Source organism: Dendropsophus ebraccatus, chromosome 12 (assembly GCF_027789765.1).
Source record: "Dendropsophus ebraccatus isolate aDenEbr1 chromosome 12, aDenEbr1.pat, whole genome shotgun sequence".
In the NCBI taxonomy this organism is placed as follows: domain Eukaryota; kingdom Metazoa; phylum Chordata; class Amphibia; order Anura; family Hylidae; genus Dendropsophus; species Dendropsophus ebraccatus.
The window spans coordinates 14,032,744-14,054,702 of record NC_091465.1 but is presented as its reverse complement, the minus strand read 5'-3'; the positions used below and the strand labels follow the sequence as shown (position 1 = coordinate 14,054,702).

At 45.2% G+C, this 21,959-nt stretch overlaps 1 protein-coding gene across 6 annotated transcripts in view; it reads left to right on the top strand.

Moving 5' to 3' along the window:
- The window catches only part of LOC138770040 (protein CEPU-1-like), a 515,073-nt gene that overhangs the window by 159,203 nt on the left and 333,911 nt on the right, over positions 1-21,959 (top strand). The window contains exon 1 of one of the 6 annotated variants that reach the window (XM_069948916.1): positions 18,644-18,722. The exons of the other annotated variants lie outside the window; for them this stretch is intronic. The gene's annotated coding sequence lies outside the window, so the exon portion shown is untranslated. Of the gene's footprint in view, positions 1-18,643; positions 18,723-21,959 lie in introns of those variants that run through there. 6 annotated transcript variants of the gene reach the window in all.

The window sequence follows — 21,959 nt, the reverse complement described above, 5'->3', positions numbered from 1 at the left end:
GGGGGGGGGGCGATCGCTGGCCGAGACGGGACAGTGCTGTGGCCGGTGATTGGCTGAGTAGCCTGTCACTGCAGATAAGACTTGAGCGACAGCTACGGTGAGTGGGAGAAAGACAGCAGGACACCAGGTATACATGATTATTATTTTCTTCACACAGTCACCAGCCATCGGCTATGCCTTACTATTACATGTAGCGATGCGTGGTCGGCAGCCAATGATTGAAGGACAACAATCAGCTGATGATCAGCTCCTTAGCTGATCGCTGCCTTTATTACATGGAAGTATGTCTGCTCAAATAGTCCTGATTCGGCATATAATCGTTTCATGCAATAGGGCCGTATTACACAGGTCCAAACTCTATGTAAGTGAGCGCCGTTCTGTGAGATCAGCACTCGCTTACTGAGCCTATTACACAGATCAGCGATCATGCAGCAAGGGCTGTATATATATATTGTTATTATATTATATATACAATTGTATATTGTGTATATATATATATATATCATATATAGTATTAGTATATATATATATCATATATAGAAAATAATCAAACAATACTTTACCTCTTCGCGCTCCCCGGCTTTCTTCCATTCTTCCGGCTTTTCCCTGCATTCACCCCAGCCGCCGCTGCTCAGCCAATCAGTGGGCGAGATGGGACAGAGTTGCAGCTAGTGATTGGCTGAGCGGTCTGTCACTGAAGAGACAGCTTCAGAAGCTTCAGCAGTGGCTGCATTGAGCTAGGAAAAGCCTAAAGGACACCGGGGAGCGTGGAGAGTTAAAGCATGGCTTTATTATTTTCTCTGCCATTGCCATTACATGGAATGATGCACAGTCGTTGGCCAATGATTTCCAAACCTGCTGAAAGACAACGATCAGCTGATGATCGGTTCCTCGGATGATCGTTGTCTTTATTAATGGTGCGATATCTGCCCGAATCTGCCTCATTTGTAGTTGGGTCCTCAGAGAAGACAGTAGTCAGATGCAACAAGAAGATGTGCTCAGCGGAGCGGCTGCTTATCTAAACAGGCAGCGTCCCCCATGATTTCCCCTTCAGCTCTAACACTGCGACGGCCTCTTTAAAATTGCATTATAATTGCAGAGACGACACTGCTCCTGTCACTGCATCTTGTCTCGCTCCTCGCAGCCCCCCCTCTAGTGTCAGCTCTCGGCCTCGCTTGGCACAGAATGAACCAGTCATTTCAGGAAGGTAAAGTGTATGGAGACGCGGCTCTGCACCCTCCTCCTCCTCCTCCTGTCATCACCGCTTTGTGGATTCACTGAACTGCTGCTCTGTATATTCCGTACATAGGATCTGCAGACGGATATGTGCTTAGCACCACACCAGTAATACACCTGGAGGGCCAATTCACACGCAGAAGGTTTGTTGCAGATATTTATGTGACTGAAAATTAGTTCCTTGAGGATATTTCGCATGAATTGCGCGAATGCACAAATTTCTGCAACAAGTCTGCTACGCCTGAGCTTACCCTTAGGTTATAAGCTGTTATGGCAGCAAGGTCCCCTCTCTGTTATTCGTTGTTCCGCTGTCTTCTCGGGAATCTGCCCATGCTGTATAGATGAAGCTTGATATTAGGATATAATCATTTATGTCTCTGAAATGAGCATTATCCAAGACGTTATAGACGTGCGTGGGCAGTGCTGAATACTGCTTGTTGGAGAGTCCGCTTGTGGTCATGCTCTGCCTGTTTTTAGTGCATGGGCTGAGCCTCAGATCTGTGTCCTCCCTGCAGAAGAGCAGGTTGTGTTGTCACATCCAGCACAGAGGCTGATGTGGATCATTTGGGACCAGAGTTGGGCTATTTGCCAGTAGTACACATACACAGACTTCATTTCTCTTTCTTGTCTGACCACTCAAGGCTTATACTCCTCTCTGCTATGCCAGGAGGGCGTATACTGGACTAAACAGGCTGGTACTGTGCTGGGCTAATGATTTACACAGTACACTAAAATAGATGGCATGGGCACTGACTATCCAAGGTGCTATGTGAGCAGAAATGAAAGAAACAGCAGCATCATAGCAAGGAAATGGTTACACAGCATGCTGCTGCTGAGACCCTAAAGGGAGACCGAAGAGGAAACCCTGCAGCCACATGGCCCTAAAGCAGTATGTACAATGGTATTTACACAGGAGACAACTGCCCACAACTTCATTAGTAATCACATGTGAGAGGGAAGCTTTGATTTACTTTGGAGGAACAGTGTGGATCATCTTGAACAGGCAGACTGGCTCAGCTTTCAGGTGCACAGGCCAGACTTTCTCAGACTATCTCCTCTTCTGCTGCACATAGCACATGGTAAATACTTCCCCAACTTCTGGTAGTTTGTCCTGATCTAGCTGTTAGAGACAAATTTTCCCTGACGACAAACAGTGGACAGCAGACAGTTAGGTGAAGAATAAAAAATAAAAAAAATAATAGATAAATACCAATCTTGTAGCTGCTGGTGCTGTGGTATAGCCTGGAGAGAAAAGAAACAAAACACTGCAACAGCGACATGCAGTTTGTGTTATGTATTTGTGATAGATCGGGATGAAATAAATCCTATAACCTGTTCTGGAATCTATTATAGCTCTAGATGCTATGTCATGAATAATACTGATAATATTATATCTTTCACTTAAGGCAACAGGGTCTCCTTTCCCTTATACTACTCAGGAAAGGCTGTTATTTTACAGATAAGGTGTTACAACTGGAGATGATCGCACAGGGCCTGGAAAACAGGGATACAGCCTAGGTAATAGGCTGTATCCCTGTTTTCCAGGTGGTACTCGTGCTGTCTCCACCTTCCCCACAGAACGGGAAGGCAGCAGGAGTCAAATGCCGATGGTTCGGGTTCGTTCGAACCTGAACCTCTGCCCTGTTCAATCATCTCTAGTTACAACTTGCCTGGCAACAGAAAAGACAGAGAACATGTAACCTCTGTCTCAGAGGGGAGAGAGGAGGACACAGGAGTGGAGACAGAGTGGACCACGAAGTGAGGATTTTCTGCAGCTTCAGGGTGTGAGTCAGTATGTGCTGCAGACAAACGTTCCAATTCATGTAATAGAAACCCATTACAAACCAGTTTAGATTATGGGTGGGTAATAAACAGGGTTAAATCTTTCTTTACCGGCGTCCCCCTTTAATCCTCCACTTTTGAATAAAATTGTCTCGTCCCATAAGCCGGGTCATGTCAGGAGTTTTCAGCCGTTTTCAGGCCAGCTCCTTCCCCGCGTCTTGGAACGTCTGCTCACATTGAGTTCTGCTGAGTCTATAAAACGAAACGTCAGTCTTAAGAAGTTTCGCAAGGAGGAGCGGCTGTCTCCAGGCATGGAAGCCAAGTTCTTGTCTCTTACGGGGCTGCGTGTTATCTGTGATGTCACCGTCTTATTGTCTGTCACAAGCTCCCGAGCCCTAAGGATACTGTGTTTCGGGGTATGTGTTTCCCAGAATACATTTTTAAAGACCCTTGGTGTAATTAGCCGTGTTGTCCGGGGGGCAATCACAGGGGGTGTCAGGGAAAGGTTTAGGTGGAGGCGTGCTGTTTCTATCAATAATACAGGAACGCTACAAAGTATGCTGCAATCCAAGACCTGATAGAGAACGGATTGAGAATAACAGCGCATGAATAATGCAGGAGCTGGTGAAAAATTAACCAGCTGGAAGTGCTTGAGAATGTATCGCCTGCATTGTCCTGACGGCTGGAGAAAAGTGATTAAAACCGGCATTATTGCCCTGTCTGTAGGCAAATGTGTTATTGAGTGTGCGGCAGGATGGCATTTCACACATATATTATGATGGTGTGCTCACGATGAAATGTAGCAGCGAGCGGCGCTCGTCCTCGCGTTCTGCTGCAGTCTCTGCAGTCCTCCCAGTCATGTCTGCCCCGCTGCCTCTCATCTGCCTCAGGTCTCTGAGCTGAACACACTAGGTAACACATGACGGATCCCGGGTCTGCACATATGATCAAGCTGCAGATTCTCAGCGGAAAATGCAAGAGGTCGGGAGAGAGAAGAAGAGGTATCCTCCTGTCCAGGTGTCTCCTGTGATCACATTGTGCATCTCCCATCACTGTCTGCTCACACCGCACGTCTCCCTGTTTGCTGTCAGTTCTTCCTGATACACAGATCTTCACCTTCTCTTGTTGTCTGTACACAAGGATGTGGTGCTTTTAAAGGGGTACTCAAGATTTTTTTTTTCTTCTTTCAAATCAACTTGTTTCAGAAAGTTAGATTGATTTGTAAATTACTATTTAAAAATTTCCAGTCTTCCAGTACTTATCAGCTGCTGTATGTCTTGCAGGAAGTGGTGGATTCTTTTCAATGTGACACAATGACTTCTTGTCAGAGACAGGAACTGTCCAGAGCAGTAGCAAATCCCCGTAGAAAACATTTCCTGCTCTGGACAGTTCCTGTCTTGGACAGAGGTGGCAGCATAGAGCACTGTGTCAGACTGGAAAGAAAACACCATTTCCTGCAGGACATACATCAGCTGATAAGAATGAGAAAACCTGAGATTTTTAAATAGAAATACATAACAAATCTATATAACTTTCTGAAACCAGTTGATCTAAAAGAAAGATATTTTCACTGGAGTACCCCTATAGTGGTAGGGGTTATCCAGCGAAAAGCTCTTTCTTTCAAATCAATTGGCGTCAGAAAATTATATAGATTTGTAATTTACTGTACTTCTATTAAAAAATCTCAAGTTTTCTTATCAGCTGCTGTATGTCATGCAGCAAATGTTTTATTTTCAGTCTGACACAGTGCTCTCTGCTGACATCTCTGGCCGAAACAGGAACTCTGTCTCGGTTTTCTATAAATCCCCATAGAAAACCTCTCCTGCTCTGGACAGTTCCTGTCTCGGCCAGAGATGTCAGCAGACAGCACTGTGTCAGACTGAAAATAAAACAACATTTCCTGCAGGACATACAGCAGCTAATAGGTACGGGAAGACTTGAGATTTTTTAATAGTAGTAAATTACAGATCTATATAACTTTCTGATACCAGTTAATGTGAAAGAAAAAGTTTTTTGCTGGACAAAAGTCGTAAAGTTTGCAACCTTCAGTATAATTCACACCTATACAGATAGGTGATAAAAGGGATTGCAAGTAAATGTAGAAACCTTCGCAAGTGAGAATGCGATGTCACTCCGTAGGTGGAGTTCTGCAGAGAAGGGTTTGATGGTTTGGTGGCCCCCGGACATTGCGCCTTTGCACCTTGAGGCTGATCCTTCTGCCATCTGTAAGATATAAAGGGAAAGGTCATGTAGTGGAGGTCTCTGATCATCTTAGCCCCCACGCTCTGAGCTATTTTCATCCTCATTGTCACCTTGGCCCATACTGTGTCAGCTAAAGTTACCACGATAGATGTGAAGTATATACCTATAATGTCACGTGGAGGACAGGAACGGATTCCAGCCCGTGAAGAGACTCAGCTGTGAGTATATCTATATAGCCTTTATTCGCCCTGATCGGGTGTCTTTTACCCCTTTTTGGGGTGTGGAACATTGAGGATTCTGTTTGTGACCGATCCATTACAAATATAACAGATTGAAGTGAAAGTAATAACAGTCCCATTGACTGCTGTGGGATGAGTCAGCTTCCTGTGTGATTTACCGGGTACAAAAGTTGCAGATTATGCTATTCTGCCCATAAACAGCACCTGCGGAAAAGGCCAACAGAGGGAATTTGTCTCCAGCGTTATACAAGTCTTCATACTCCTGGGCTCAGCGATGCAGTGCTTCAATATACTTGCTTTATTCAAGTGATCCAAGAAAACAACGGAGACATATAGTGCGCTCTCTCAGACCCACGCCAACGCGTTTCCGGTACGTCACGTACACTTAATCATGGCTAGGGATTGACCATGCAGGTGTGTATAAATAGGGTACCTGACCCACGTTCGGAAACGTGATGGCGTCAGATCTTTACATAAACAATCACATGGCTAAAAATCCAATCATGCATGCAAGAATGCTGTATGTAAGTGGCAACATGCTAAATCTCATCAAGAAGTTTATAACTAACAAAACCATATAAGATACAGATCAGATAACAAAATTTGTTTGTTTAATAGTGTAACAAAAGTTCTCTACGAAGATTTAAACCATTGGGGGCAGTAGTGTTCAAATGAAAAATCCAATAGGCTTCTTTTTTGAAAAGAGCATGTCTAATATCGCCCCCTCTGGATGACGGGTATACTCGGTCAATGGCAAAAGCCCTGAATGAATCAGTATTGCCGCCATGTGTGTGAATGAAGTGGCTGGATGCTCCGGATGGGTTACGATTAGACTGATGTCCCACATCGTATAAGTGCTCGACAATCCGAGTTTTAAATTTACGTGTAGTGCAACCTACATACTTAAGGTTGCATGTGTTGCACAATACGATGTAGACTACATTAGTGCTGTTACAATTTAGAAAGGAACCCACCCGGAATTCTTTGCCTGAGCTGCTAGTGAAAGATTTCACCGGCATGGCCACAGTACAGGTGCGGCAAGGATGTTGTCCACATCTGTAAAAGCCCTTGCAGCTAAGCCATGTGGAAGAACGTTTGTGTTTAGGACTGGGAGGAGAGAGGACGTCCCTTAAAGTGGAAGCTCTTCTAGACACCACCCGACAACCAGACTGTAGAATTTGATCCAACAATGGATCACCCCGCAATATATGTAAGTGTCTCAATATGATTTCCCTAATTTGTTTGAATTGTGGACTGTATTTAGTGACAAGTGTAGGGACATAATCAGAGTGAGATTTCTCTCTCTTGGTAAGTAGTCCTCGTCTATCTCTATTGGCAAGTTTGTGTACCGCACGTTCGAGCATCCAATGTGGATACCCCCTGGCTCTCAGTCTCTCCTGGCTAAGTTTACTTTCCTCCAAGAATGCATGTTCCGTACTACAATTCCGGCGCATGCGAGTTAATTCTCCAACCGGGATGGACTTGATGGTATGCCTGGGGTGAGAACTGTTGGCATGTAGTGTGATATTGCCAGAGATAGGTTTTCTGTGTGTCCTGGTCTCTACAGTGTGCAAGGGTATACCAGTTAATTCAAGGTCCAGGAAAATCATGTTGGTTTTGTGACAATTATGAGTGAAGCGGAGGCCCATTGAATTACAGTTCACATACTCCAAAAACAATGGCACATCAGATTCACGACCGTCCCAAATGAGTAACAGATCGTCTATGAATCTGGTGTACCATTGTATGGAGTCCAGGAACGGGTTGTCACTTGTGTAGATGAATATCTCCTCCCAATGTGACATTGTGAGGTTGGCAAGTGAAGGGGAGTATTTGGCCCCCATGGGAACGCCACTTGTTTGGAGGTAAAATGTGTCCCCAAACTTAAAATAGTTGTGTGTCATAAGGAACCAGGCGGCGCTCTTGACGAATTCAATGAGCTCCCCACTATACCCACTATATTTTTCCAAATGGAATTGGAGAGCATCATAGCTACCTGGTGAGGTATGCTGGTATAAAGGGATGTGACATCAAGTCCCAGCCAGCAATAATCCGGCTGCCACACAAGCTCTTCCAAGCCTACCAATACCGTACCCGTATCTCTAGTGTAGCCAGGCACTCTCTGTACGAGAGGCTGCAGCAGGCAATCAAGCCACTCGCACAGCCTCTCACACAGAGAGCCCCCGCCCGACACGATGGGGCGCATGGGCGGGGGAACTTTACCCTTATGAGTTTTGGGCAGCCCATACATAAAGGGCATCATGGGATGTGTAGGGCACAGGTGTTCGGCCTCTCTCTCGCTGATGACTCCCAAGCTAACCCCCTCCCGCAGTAATTCCTGTAGCTGACGAGTAAAGACCTGTGTGGGATCTCCAGGTAGGTTACGGTAAGTGGTGCTATCTGAAAGATGTTCTAACATTTGTTGGTCATACATATTCGTATTCATGACAACCACTAAACCACCTTTATCTGAATTTTTTATTGTTATATCACTCAGCATTTTTAACTCGCTCAATGCTTTTTTCTGGACATGTGTCAGGTTATTGCGGGACATATGTGAGGGAGAGTCAGATAGAACCCTAAGATCCCTAAGGACAAATTCCTGGAATAGATCCATCTGACTCACCCGCGCATGTACAGGATAGAAATTGGGATTACGTATGCGAAAAGAAGAATTTTTATACACAGTGTCATTGGCAATACATAATTCATGGTCACTCAATTCATTAAGACATTTGTAAGCCACCTGTTCACGGAAGAAAAGATTAGTGAATTCATTGTGGAAACTACGTGATGTATCACCACCTAAATCTCCTTCCTGACCAAAGAAATGTCTTTTAATGGTCAAGTCCCGTACAAATTTGTTAATGTCCAGAATAGTGGAAAAGACATCAAAATCTCTTACCGGAGCAAAGTTCATGCCTCTTGTATAAGCTTGTTGTGTTGATGCATTCTTAGGCCTCATTCACACAATTGCGGATCCGAAACTACGGACAAATTTATATCCCATTGGTTTCTATGTGCCTATTCATATATTAGTGAGCTGTGCCACAAAAAAAAGGACATTTCCCATATTGTGACACACCAATAGAATCTGTATTTATTGCAGACGTTACCCCTGTAAAAATACAGATCTGCAATTCTAGCTAGTGTCATCATTTTGCCTTTCCTCTGTTTTACAGGTTGTTATAACTTTCAAAATCTAAATCAACAGTAAGTGTGAGATAAAGCAAATTTGCAATATACATTCATAATTTTTTGGTATCACTCTGTAAAACAGCTATACTTACCAGAAATCCCGGTCCAGTCTCCTGAAGGCGGATATATCACAGTTATACTCACCAGGAATCCAGGTCCAGTCCCCTGAAGCTTTTTAGTCTTGAGCCAGTACACAGTGTCATGGCTCAATGTGTCCATCAGTCTTTGAGTGCAAATGACCTGGAAAACACAGGAATTCCTGTGTTTAGACTCTTTGGAAAAAAAAAAAAAAAAAGAATTAGAACACAGTTCACAAAAAATTATAACTTTATATCACATCTACTGTTGATTTAGATTTTAAAAGTTACAAAGACAGGTACACAAGCCTGGAAGACAGGAATGGCTGCACATCGCACCCATGGTTGATACGAAAGCCTATTCAGCTACATTAAAAACCAACATCAGAAGTTAGTATATAATTTGATCAAACCATATTGCCTCATGTACCACGTGCAGGTCTTCTGATACACTAAACGACACTGTGCCGGTCAGCGAACACCAACCCCGCAAAGCAAGCGCAAGCAGGGAAGGGAGGCCATAGAGTGACAACCCTACTGTCACAGGACCAAAGCCCAAGCCCAAGGACCAAAGCCCAAGCAACACAAGTGTGAAAAAGGTGTTACTACTAACCAAACCACCAGCAGGTAGAATGGAAGAAAGAGGAGGTACTTACCATATGTACACAGGTGTTTTCTGCTAATTTGGATCACATGGGTCTTACAATGGAGGAGTGCTAACCACAAAGAAAAAGGACAGAATACATAAAATATGCACAAGCCTAAAGAACAGAAATGGCTGCACATTGCACCCATGGTTGATTTGAAAGCCTGGCATTAGTGTCAGCCATACTGTAGGTGTGAGGTGCAGCAGCTCCTTTTTTTCCATGTTCGTATTTTACTTTTCTCCCTTTTCTTTCTGGATAGCACTCCTCCTTGTAAGACCCATGTGACCCCAAGCAACTGTGCACACATGGTAAGTACCTCCACTTTCTCTTATTCTACCTGCTGTTGCATTGGTGAGTAGTAACCTTGTTTACACTCATGTTGCTTGGGGGCCGCCTTCTCCACCGGTGGTGCCTGCGGGGTGTCGCTTGCCTTGCGGGTTTGGCGGTCGCTGACCGACACAGTGTTGATTTAGTGTAGAGGCTCATGTGGGCCAGGGGACCTGCACGTGGTACATGAGGCAATATTGTTTGATCAGATTGTATACCAACATCCTGGCGTTGGGTTTTAAATGTAGCCGAGAGGAATTAGTGTCAGCCATAGGTGTGAGGTGCAGCAGCTCCTTTCTCTCTATGTTCGGTACAGGTACACTTTAAGTACGTTCCAACTTTACAGATCCCCCAAAAATATGGATGATACAGATTATACTACGGATAAATTTTTGCAGATTGCAGACAGAAATGGCGGACTCAAAATATGGTCCGCAAAAATATACTGATGCGTGAATGAGGGCTCATATTATACAGTGTCAGCATCCTATTAGACTACGAGATTTTAAACAATAAACGATCGCAAATAAGATTGTTTATCGTTAGCCTGAAACCATATTATACAGAACAATAATCGTTACTACTATTGTTTACTCCATCTGGTCCCAGCAATTACACTGAACGATTAGTGAAAGAATTTGGAATTACAGAGAACAATTATCGAACGATTAAAATAAATTTTGGGGTCTGATCTAAATTACCCATCAACGATAAATGAAGATTTCTCTAACGTTGCTTGCAACTACACAGGACGATTGTTGTTAAAATTCAAAGGATATAACGATTTTCTGCACGATAACAGCCCCGTGTAATAGGGTCCTCACCAGAAAATCCGAACTTTCAACTCTACGGAATAGGCGGAGACGGTATACATTCTGAATAGTCCAGATGAAGTTTACTTCCAAGCTAAAAGTCTTGTCAAAATGAGAAAATGATCATGTATAAGAGTACGACTGGAGACAACATGAGAGAGAAAAAAAAATGAAGAAGGGAGGGGCTGACTACATCAGAAGCCGACTACAGGAAGAGAGCGGGGACAAATCTAATACCGCAAACAGCAAATGTACCAGCATATGTATCCACACAAACTGCACAGCATGGCACAAGTCTCCATGATACCCCTTTTCCCAGGTGTGGCCTATTTCCCGGCCGCAGCTATCCCCTGCGGCAGACCCCTCATCTGCTCTGGATGTCCGCAGCGCTCAAGGACACCTCATTGTCCTGGAGAACTTGCACCAAGCACATGATCAGCTGCTAAATGTGTAATATACATATAGAATCATTATAGTAACTGTCCCTGGTAGCAATGTCATCCCGTTCTTATGTAAATATGCATTCCCCAAATCTCCTGGTGGAGAGAGAACCGACTCGCTTGTTAAACAGCTATTTTGCCTGAAACTATCTGAAAGGCTGCACTTTTAATACACTAAAGAGAAATTAGTCAGAGTAGCACATAATATCCGCTGATATTGTAATGCCATTTACATTAATACCTTCCCTCGCTACTGGATACAAGGGGATGCGGTGTTTTGTTTAAATTAACATAATCACTTTTATTATGGAATATAGACCAATTCTCTCTGCTTTATGTCTTCTGCCGGAGCAAGATACCTTCCCTGCACGCCGCTCGCTAATGGAATCTGCAATGAGCCGCTCTTATGTGGGTACCAGCCGCACCTCATGGGATGTAATAGATGGAGGTGTAGAGGCGGGTACTGCTATACCGTGTGTATATAATCAAATGATGCTGTATATATGTTTATCAATGCTTGGATTAGCCATACCATTAAGACCGCCTGGTTTTGTGGTGACAGTGGCACCTGTTGGAAGCAGAAAAATAGGCAAGTGTATAGAACTGAGCAAGTGGGACCAGGACCAAATTAGTATGTGACTGGGTGCAGAATGGGAGGTCCTGGGGGTATTCTTAGTATGGAGAGGTTAGTATCTACTAAATTGGGTCATGTGCTCCAAAGGTTTATTGATGTGGGTTTGGAAGTGGGGAAGGGTAGCTGATCACCCCAAAAAGAGCAGCTGTAGAGCAAACTGCTGAAAAAGTTCCTGCTGGCTGTGATGGAACGTTTCATTACACATGGCATTGCAGCTAGCTATTTTATGGGGCTCCACAGATCGGTTAGAGCAGGGATGGGGAACCTTCGGCCCTCCAGCTGTGGCAAAACTACAATACCCATCATGCCTGGACAGCCAAAGCAAAGCTTTGGCTGTCCAGGCATGATGAGTATTGTAGTTTTGCCACAGCTGGAGGGTCGAAGGTTCCCCATCCTGGGGTTAGAGCATGTATGCTGCCCCCTGTCCGTTCCTGAAGATGTCTACATTGGCCATGTGAGCATCAGAACTGGAGCATGGAGTAATGGAAGAAAATGGTCTGGTCTGATGGATCACGTTTTTGATCACGGGCGTGTACTTGACTTACCTGGGGAAGAGATGGTACCAGAATGCACTATAGAAGAAAAGCTGGTGGGGCAGTGTACTGGGCTGGACGTTCTGCTGGAAACCTTGGGTCCTGCAATCATGTAGATATTACTGTCACACGTACCATCTACCTAACCATTGGACAGGCCAATTCCCCCTCTACATGGCAGTGAGATCCTCTAATGGCAGTGGTCTCTTAGAGTAGGATATTGACCTGACCATGAATGAGGAACATGACCATGAATGAGGAACATGACCATGAATGAGGAACATGACAAAGTAATTGAGGTGGTGACTCTGCCTCCAGATTCCCCATATCTCAATCCCATCAATCAATGTGATATATGGGGCCGTCCGCTTTGTGCTGCTTTAGTGTTTTCCTAACATCCGGAGATGTCCCTTCCCCTTAGGAACGTTATCGTAGAGTCACAGACATGGTGTTCAGCGCTCAGTTGTAGAACATACCGTTATGTTGAGAACCCTCACAACCTTATATAATGAACATACCCCTTGTATAAGCTGTGGTCCATAGCAGGGTGACCCCATCTTTTATTGTCTGGGTTCTTGCTCATATTGTCTGTGTAGCACAGTTCTGCTTGGTCTCTTTTGGAGTCATCTGTCTCCTGGGGGTTGAGTTTTAGTGCAGTTTTATTCTTCTGTTCCTGTAAAGTGCTGAGGTTTGGGCTTTTGCTCGGGATAGGATGGGAAATTTTTGCATTTTTCTCTGCTCAGATTTAGTTGTTTTGAGGGAAACTGTCCCTGAAATTGTCTCCTGGAGCACTGAGACTCGTGAGGGGTCTGGGGTGAGTATGTGAAAAGAGACTGCCATAGATCACAGTACCTTGAAGTAAGTGCGAGATGCTTAGGCTATGGAGTGACAGCTCTAGCACTGCGGCGGTGGGGTGGCGTCTCACCTCTCCCCACCTCGCGCCTCATTTAGATTGTCACACTGGGGAGTCCCTGCGGGAATGTGTCTCTCTGAAGCTCCCGGCTTTTCTTGCTCAGCTGTATAATTGAAAATAAATTCTAATAAATCTCATCTTGGAAAGCCCCAGGGACTTGGAACAACAAAGAGGAGGGAGAAGTCAGTGGCGTCTGCTCCGCTGTGGTTCTCTATGTTGTGTTGTTTCCTCTGGTAGAATAAACAAGAGGCGATCCGGCTAATAATTGTCTAGTAGGAGGAAGTTTCTGACAAGACGTCTCCAGTGCCGAAAGGGAAAACTGCTGGAAAAGAGGTTTTAGTGACAATGGAGTGAGCCAGGTCGGTACGGGTGTTTATCCTATTTATACAGAGCTCGGAGGTGTCCCCAGGGTGATTTGCCCGGGTGATCGCTAGATCGTCCGAGCAGCCCATAGCATAAAACAACGGCTGTTATATTGAAATTATGGCCGTTATTTACTGTTATATGGCGGCCATCCACTCAATTTCACCATTATGTGAACAGAGCCTTTCTGTGTTTTTAATCCTTTCCTGGTTTTGGTTGCAATATGAGGACCACAATACTGACTGAAATATACGTAGTGTGAACCCAGCCTTAGGCTGGGTTCACACTACGTATATTTCAGGCAGTATTTGGTCCTCATAGCAACCAAAACCAGGAGTGGATTGAAAGCACAGAAAGGCTCTGTTCACATAATGGTGAAATTGAGTGGATGGCCGCCATATAACAGTAAATAACGGCCATGGATACGGCCATCCATTCAATTACGACATTATGTGAACAGAGCCTTTCTGTGCTTTCAATCCACTCCTGGTTTTGGTTGCTTTGAGGACCTGACATGAGGACCAAATACTGCCTGAAATATACTGTGTGTGAACCCAGCCTTAAAGGGGAACTCCAGTGGTAAATCTTTTTTCTTTCAAATCAACTGATTTCAGAAGGTTATATAGATTTGTGAATGACTTCTATTTAAAAATCTCAATTCTTCCCATACTTATCAGCTGCTGTATGTCCTGCTGGAAATGTTGTTTTTTTAATCAGTCTGAAACAGTGCTCCCTGCTGCCACCTCTGTCCATGTCAGGAACTGTCCAGAGCATGTCCCCATAGAAAACCTCTCCTACTCTGGACAGTCTCGGATAGAGGTGGCAGCAGAGAGCACTGTGTCAGACTGAAAAGAAATCACCATTTCCTGCAGGACATACAGTAGCTGATAAGTGTTGGAAGACTGGAGATTTTTTTAAATATAAGTAAATTACAAATCTAACTTTAACTTTTTGAAACCAGTTAATTTGAAAGAAAAAGATTTTAATCTTTAATTTTAACTCAAATCTGCAGTTTTTTTTTAAAGTTTTTATGTGTGTGAGTTTAACATTTTTTTGCCCTCTACGTTGACTTTACCCAGGCCACTTTGAGACTTCCCTCTAAAAATAAGTCTTGAGTCTTCCCTGTAAGGCTACGTTCACACAGAGCAAAAGGAGCGGATTACGCAAGGAAATATTTCCGCCTGAAATCAACTGACTCTGAATTCCGAGCAGAATATAAGCAGAATGTAAGCAGAATCCCTGCGTATTCTGCTAGGAAAGTGTTCAGCTCGTAATCAGCTCTTGACAAATTCAGCGTGGAATACTCGAGGAATCCGCGCTGAATCCGCATGCATTCAGCGCTGAAATTCGGCGAGTATTTGGCGAGTAAACTAGACTATACCAGAACATATACTAGAATCCTCCTCCCCCCCTTTTCCCCATTTCCGCGCTGATTCAGCGAGTAATTTCCGCTTGTATTACGCTTGTATTCCGCGCTGAATACGCGCGTATTCCGCGCTGAAACAGAAAATCATAGCCCCATTGATTTGTATAGGCTTCCGCTAGCGGAAGAATGAACATGTTCATTCTTCTGGCGGAAAGCGGATTAGTTCAGTGCGGAAATTCCACTGTGTGAACTGCAGAGCAGAATTTCCATTCAACACAATGGAAATTAGCTCTGCACCTATTTTAACGGCTGAAATTTCAGCGCTGATTCAGCGCAGAAATTCAGCTGCTTTTGCTCAGTGGGAACGAGCCCTAACACATAAATCGCTCTATTGATGGTTTAACGATTTTGAAGCGACTGGTCTTTACGCCGATCAGCATGTAGACGAGGAAATAAATTGTTTCAAAAATGTGTTTTTACGATCCCTTTAAGGCCAAGTAATGTGATTTTTTTCCAGTATTTCTATTGAAGCATTGGAGAAAAGAACACTAATATGTATTTACAAGATATAGATATAAAAGTCAGTGGATGGAAAAAAAAAAACATTATTTCTTGGAAAATCGCAAAGCACGTAGCCTGCTGTGATTTTACAAAACTGCCCAGCTCACATCTGGCCGCAGCCTGTTTGGGACGAAGAAAACATGGAGAGAGATTTATTAAGCATGGTGTAAAGTGAAACTGGCTCAGTTGCCCCTAGCAACCAATCAGATTCCACCTTTCATTCCTCACAGACTCTTTGGAAAATGAAAGGTGGAATCTGATTGGTTGCTAGGGGCAACTGAGCCAGTTTCACTTTACACCATGTTTGATAAATCTCCCCCATGTTGTATATATTGCTGTGTTTTTTGGAAACCCCCAGTGAGTCCATCCTTAGGCCCCTTGCACACATGAGTATGGGGATAATGTATGAAGACCGGCATTCTCTTATGCCACCAGTCTTAAATAAAGCCCCTCGCCCCAGCACTCCGCTAGATTTACTAAGAATTGCACGCCTCTAAGTAAACCCAGCAGACCGTCACCTCACACTCCCCTGCCTGCCCACCAGGCGATACGTCTTGGAAAAGGCGCTGGTTTTTGTGCAAGCTGGGTTGTACCCCAGGACGCAAGATGATAAATCCCTCCATGTGTGTAACTGCAGGCAGTATAGTACCCATTCATTTGAATGGACCCTTTAATACATCTGTAGTTTCTATGGATCCATAAAAGGGCCGTGATTCACCCATTTCAGTCAATGGGTCGGTGCAAATGCAGACGGGGACGGCTACACCTCTGAATCTTGTCCATAGTTGCGGAACCGTGGACCCCATCCTGTGTCTTCTGTGTATTATCCCTGTATTACGGTAGTATTGTTGCCTTTCCCTATTCATGCACAGAACTTTTTTGCATTATTTAGTTTTTTTTGTCAACTTTAGTACACATGATCTATTTACTTTGTACAGTATATGGTCAGACATCAGCCTTTGTCTTTTGTATTGTTGGGGGGATTGACTATTAGTATTTATCCAGGATGGGGTTTGGGATATTGCTATATCCAAATCAGAGTAATGGTGCGTTTACACAGATTATCTGACAGATTTTGGAAGCCAAAGCCAGGAATGGATTTGTCAAGAGGAGAAATCTCAGTCTTTCCTTTATGACCCCTTCTCTGTTTATAGTCTGTTCCTGGTTATGGCTTCAAAAATCTGTCAGATAAATCTCTCTGTGTAAACGCACCATTAGGGCCCTTTTACACGGAGCGATTTTTAACGACTAACGAGAAACGATCGCAAACGAGATTGTTTGTTTATCGTTAACCTGAAATCATTCACCATATTACACAGAACGATGGTCGTTAGTTATGATTGTTACTACAATCGTTATTATGATCGTTTACTCCATCTGATCCCAGCAAAACAAGGAACAATGTGCAATTACACTGAACGATTAGTGAACAAATGCGGAACTACAGCGAACGAACGTTGAATTACAGCGAACGATTGATAGTAATTTTAGGTTCAGATCTAAATCAACGACATACGAACGATTTTTTGATCGTTGCCTGCAATTACACTGAACGATTAGTGAACAAATGCGGAACTTTAGCAAACGAATGGGAAATTACAGCGAATGATTAACAATAATTTTAGGTACAGATCTAAATCAACGATCAACGACATACAACCGATTTTCCAATCGTCGCCTGCAATTACACAGAACGATTATCGTTTAAATTCGAACGATATAACGATTTTTTGCACGATAATCGTCCTGTGTAATAGGGCCCTAAGGGGATTTTGGCGTTTTTATGGGATGGGATTGTGTATGGAATTTTTTGCATTGTTATATTGATCTAGTTTGCCGGTCCGGCTTTTCTACATACGCTTTTTTCTTTCTTTTCAGTATTATATTCTGTCGTAGCCTCCCTATAATTCAGTAACTAAGTATTCTTAACACGAGTTTAAATAACTTGTTTACTACAGACAATTACGTGTACGTACAGACAGAAGCTGCGCTGAGTGATGGCCACCTACGCCGCTCATCGTCCTTGTCACACTTCTGGCCCCGGCTTCAGTGTAATTGATGATCCCAAGATACTTTGTCCCACACGATGCAGCTGATAAATAAACATCCAGCCATCGTCCTCAGTGATGGAAGCCGCTGGACCAGCTCATAGGAAAACAATTACTGTCAGCTCCCGGCCTGGGGATTCCCTCCCTGACAGCTCGGGGCCCCTGGGGGTGTTTATAGACTCTATTTAACTGCTATGAAATGGCATGAGGATGAGAGAGATGTGCTCAACGTGATCCATCCCGGGCTGGAGGCTTTGTGGTTGTAGAACGTGATCATCCCAGACTGAGGCCAGAGTGGGGCAGTTCCTATTGGGACAATCGTGTCATCAGGAACCAGGGGGTAGAGGTAACTAGTGGGGATCAGAAGTGTTGGCGGGGGCTTGAGGTAGGTGAGTATTACTACTTTATTATTTTTTACACTACCTCTAGAAATATATAGATTTTTTTATATAGCCTAGGACATCCCTTTAATTTTTGGACTATGAGGTGCACTTTAAGGGCCTGTTAACACAGAGTAAAATCGGCTGAACTCTCCGCCACAGAATCCCGCCTGTCGTCTGTTTCAATGGGACGGCTCGCGTGCCTCTGCAGATCTCCACTCAAGGAATTGACATGTCAATTCTCTGAGCAGAGAGCGGTGGAGGCGCCCAAGCCCTCCCATTGAAACCATGGAATTCCACAGAAAAAAAAAAGACTGTCCTATTTCCCTTCTCATTAGGCAAAGTGTTAAAGGGGTACTCTAAAAAACGTTTACCCACATTTCTATTCCTTTCCCCGACATATACATCACTCACATAGGGATGCTTAATCTGCTGGTTCTATTTCTATTTTTTATATTACTGGTGACCCCCTCTTATCTCTGGCTGCGGCCATTTTGTGTCAGCCTGTCAGTGTGCAGCCATTTTGTGTCAGCCTGTCAGTGTGCAGCCATTTTGTGTCAGCCTGTCAGTGTGCAGCCATTTTGTGTCAGTCTGTCAGCGTGCAGCCATTTGTGTCAGCCTGTCAGTGTGCAGCCATTTTGTGTCAGCCTGTCAGTGTGCAGCCATTTGTGTCAACCTGTCAATGTGCAGCCATTTTGTGTCAGCCTGTCAGTGTGCAGTCACTGCTCTGGGCTGGGGATTCTCTGTCCTGGCTTGTAAACCATTCCTCTTCCTCATGGCTAATTTGCATCAGTTGTCCTGTCACTTGTGATTGGCCTGTTAGTCACATGGTGCTTGCTGGCCAATAACCAGGCGGGATGGGATCCTGATCACATGATCATGCTGAGGGAATCTCTCCTATGTGGATGTCAGTAATGACCCGTGCACCTTCCCAGCTACAATATACGGCTGTTTCCTCACACAGGCAAGTCCTCTACCTTTCTATATGGAATTACCTCACATCTATCTGTCTATTACTGACTGTTATATACACAACTCTGCTACCTGGGAAAGCTGGGTGCTTGTGCGTGTGACTCAGATGTGTGACTGGAGGTTATATGTTATTCCTGCACAGGTTTCATGTCATCTCATAAGTACATGTGTGCAGAACGGGTGTGAGGGGGAGAAGTATATAGGGGGAGGTATACAGAGAGAGAGACCGAGATATACAGAGAGAGCAGGAGAGACCGGGATGTACAGAGAGAGCAGGAGAGACAGAGATATACAGAGAGAGCAGGAGAGACAGAGATATACAGAGAGAGCAGGAGAGACCGGGATATACAGAGAGAGAGCAGGAGAGACCGAGATATACAGAGAGAGAGCAGGAGAGACCGGGATATACAGAGAGAGAGCAGGAGAGACCGAGATATACAGAGAGAGCAGGAGAGACCGAGATATACAGAGAGAGAGCAGGAGAGACCGAGATATACAGAGAGAGAGCAGGAGAGACCGAGATATACAGAGAGAGAGCAGGAGAGACCGGGATATACAGAGAGAGAGCAGGAGAGACCGAGATATACAGAGAGAGCAGGAGAGACCGAGATATACAGAGAGAGAGCAGGAGAGACCGAGATATACAGAGAGAGAGCAGGAGAGACCGAGATATACAGAGAGAGAGCAGGAGAGACCGAGATATACAGAGAGAGAGCAGGAGAGACCGAGATATACAGAGAGAGAGCAGGAGAGACCGAGATATACAGAGAGAGAGCAGGAGAGACCGAGATATACAGAGAGAGAGCAGGAGAGACCGAGATATACAGAGAGAGAGCAGGAGAGACCGAGATATACAGAGAGAGAGCAGGAGAGACCGAGATATACAGAGAGAGAGCAGGAGAGACCGAGATATACAGAGAGAGCAGGAGAGACCGAGATATACAGAGAGAGAGCAGGAGAGACCGAGATATACAGAGAGAGAGCAGGAGAGACCGAGATATACAGAGAGAGCAGGAGAGACCGAGATATACAGAGAGAGCAGGAGAGACCGAGATATACAGAGAGAGCAGGAGAGACCGAGATATACAGAGAGAGCAGGAGAGACCGAGATATACAGAGAGAGCAGGAGAGACCGAGATATACAGAGAGAGCAGGAGAGACAGAGATATACAGAGAGAGCAGGAGAGACAGAGATATACAGAGAGAGCAGGAGAGACAGAGAGAGCAGGAGAGACAGAGAGAGCAGGAGAGACAGAGAGAGCAGGAGAGACAGAGAGAGCAGGAGAGACAGAGAGCAGGAGAGACAGAGAGAGCAGGAGAGACAGAGAGAGCAGGAGAGACAGAGAGAGCAGGAGAGACCGGGATATACAGAGAGAGCAGGAGAGACAGAGATAGAGAGAGCAGGAGAGACAGAGATAGAGAGAGCAGGAGAGACAGAGATAGAGAGAGCAGGAGAGACAGAGATAGAGAGAGCAGGAGAGACAGAGATAGACAGAGAGAGCAGGAGAGACAGAGATAGACAGAGAGAGCAGGAGAGACAGAGATAGACAGAGAGGGCAGGACATGGAGTGACAGAAGGTGGCAGGGAGAGAGAAAGAGACAGAGAGTGAGGTGTTAGTGCACACTATATCACTCTGCTTTCCTTGGTGCAGACACATCTCCGCCTCATCCTGATTCCTGTGTGTGGCTGTAGACCCAACTACTTTCTAAGCTTGGATTATCAGCACCTGGGAAAGTTGGGTGGTTGTTATCGAGAAGTGCATTATTATATCTCTCTCTTTATATTTGCATCCCTCTCTCTGTCTATTCTCTGCCTATCCTTTTTCACCTCATTCTCTGTCTCTCACTTCACCCTGCCCCTTCTCTGTCTCTCCATTTCCTGCTATCTCTGTATATCTCCCCCTTCTCTCACTAGAAAAGACACAGACCGGCACAGCAGGTGATCCCCCTAGGAGCTAAATTGTTATGTCCACATGGAGAACCACTAGTTGCAATGGAGTAGAGGCAAAAAATCTGCTAGATGGGGTGCTCAGCCATAAATGTAACAGTGTTCATAGTATTCTCAATAAGAAAAAGAGGCGGCACTCACCATCATACTTGTGCAGAACTCCGTGCTCATTTATTGCTGTAAAAACACATATGCAATCATTTCAGCAGGTAAGACGCCACTCGGCCATGATGCTCTCAGGAGATGGTGAGTGCCGCCTCTTTTTCTTATTGAGTCTCCCCCTTCTCTGTCTCTCCATTTCCTGCTATCTCTGTATATCTCGCTCTTTTTCTGTCTCCCTGTTGTTACAAATATCCAGCTGTGATGAAAGTCTGTGCAGGAATAACATATACATTTATGCCCTTCTGTTTGATTCACACAGGCAGGTACCCAGCTTTGCCAGGTGCTGATAAGTCAATATGCCATGTTTACATGGGGGGGTCTGCTTAGCAGCAGTTGGCGTTACTGAGGGGGTTGGCTTAGCAGCAGTGGGTGTTACTGAGGGGGCTGGCTTAGCAGCAGTGGGTGTTACTAAGGGGGCTGGCTTAGCAGCAGTGTGCATTACTGAGGGGGTTGGCTTAGCAGCAGTGGGTGTTACTGAGGGGGCTGGCTTAGCAGCAGTGGGTGTTACTGAGGGAGTTGGCTTAGCAGCAGTGGGTGTTACTGAGGGGGTTGGCTTAGCAGCAGTGGGTGTTACTGAGGGGGCTGGCTTAGCAGCAGTGGGCGTTACTGAGGGGGTTGGCTTAGCAGCAGTGGGTGTTACTGAGGGGGCTGGCTTAGCAGCAGTGGGCGTTACTGAGGGGGTTGGTTTAGCAGCAATGGGTGTTACTGAGGGGGCTGGCTTAGCAGCAGTTGATGTTACTGAGGGGGCTGGCTTAGCAGCAGTGGGTGTTACTGAGGGGGCTGGCTTAGCAGCAGTGGGTGTTACTGAGGGGGCTGGCTTAGCAGGAAAGGGTGTTACTGAGGGGGCTGGCTTAGCAGCAGCGGACGTTACTGAGGGGGTTGGCTTAGCAGCAGTGGGTGTTACTGCGGGGGTTGGCTTAGCAGCAGTGGGTGTTTCTGAGGGGGCTGGCTTAGCAGCAGTGGGTGTTACTGAGGGGGATGGCTTAGCAGCAGTGGGCGTGGCTGAGGGGGCTGGCTTTGCAGCAGTGGGCATGGCTGAGGGGGGGCTGGCTTTGCAGCAGTGGGCGTGGCCGAGGGGGCTGGTTTGCTCACAAGGAATGCTGGCCTCAGTAGTTTTAG